The following is a 1,023-nucleotide window of genomic DNA, read 5'->3' on the forward strand; positions in this document are numbered from 1 at the left end:
TATTTACACACAAATGGGCCATAATATATTTTATTTTTTTGATTTTATTTATTTTTTTGGCTCAACTAGCCCAGTGGCTAGCTAGCTGAGGGTTTTTAAGAAAATATGGAGAAAGTCCCTAACTCACACACGCCTATGTACAGTGAAATGGTAGGGATAACCAAAATTTTTGAGTGATTTGATAGGGTGAGGTAGCTTACTATGGCAATTATGGAAAGCCGAAAAACAGCTATCATTAGCCCTCCCCCAGGATGATGGTATATTCATGTACCATCATAGAGCATCTTTTCCAAAGAGAGTGCTTCAGAGTCCTTGACGAGATCTTCATTGTTTGGCCCCTCAGAATTTTGGTTTGAGTTACACTCATGCTTCATGTAACAATACTTACATGAGACAGCTGCCCTTTGACAGATCTTTGGTAGATCCTTTGGTAGAAGGCGACTCAAATAAAGCTTCAAGCGATACCCGTCTACCTTTCTAGAGTACTCTTTCTCATTCAAGTCCGTAAGCTGATAATAACTTGAGTTGAAAGCCTTTTTGACTATGTATGGCCCCTGCCATCTAGTTTCAAATTTGGCATCAAAACGATTATCGAGTCAATTGTCATACCTTAGCACAAGATCTCCTTCATTGGTGCCTTTGTCCTTAAGTTTCTTGTCAAGCTTTTCCTTCGTCTGTGTGGCTTTCCTCTTGTAGCACTCGTATGCTGCTTCTCTTTTCCACTCAAGCTCAGCTAGGGTAAGAAGTCGATCCATCCATGCTTCTTGATCATCTTGTGCTGCTTTGCCATGAAGTCGCATTGTTGGAATGTTGAGCTCAATTGGTTGTAAAGCCTCTTGACCATAGACCAAGTGAAATGGTGTGAACTCCGTGGCTTCCCTATATGTGGTTCGATACGCCCACAAGGCACCATCCAAGAAGTCATCCCACAACTTTGTCTTGTTTTTCACCATCTTTCTAATGATGCCTGCAATGACACCATTAGCTTTTTCTACCAGACCATTTGATTGGGGATAGTAGTGT

At 41.2% G+C, this 1,023-nt stretch overlaps 1 pseudogene; it reads right to left on the reverse strand.

Moving 5' to 3' along the window:
• Window positions 1–263: 263 nt before the first annotated feature.
• Window positions 264–800, reverse strand: LOC147460150 (uncharacterized; annotated as a pseudogene).
• Window positions 801–1,023: the final 223 nt, after the last annotated feature.

The sequence above is a fragment of the Adiantum capillus-veneris genome, chromosome 4, assembly GCF_014529385.1.
Source record: "Adiantum capillus-veneris isolate H3 chromosome 4, ASM1452938v2, whole genome shotgun sequence".
In the NCBI taxonomy this organism is placed as follows: Eukaryota; Viridiplantae; Streptophyta; class Polypodiopsida; order Polypodiales; family Pteridaceae; genus Adiantum; species Adiantum capillus-veneris.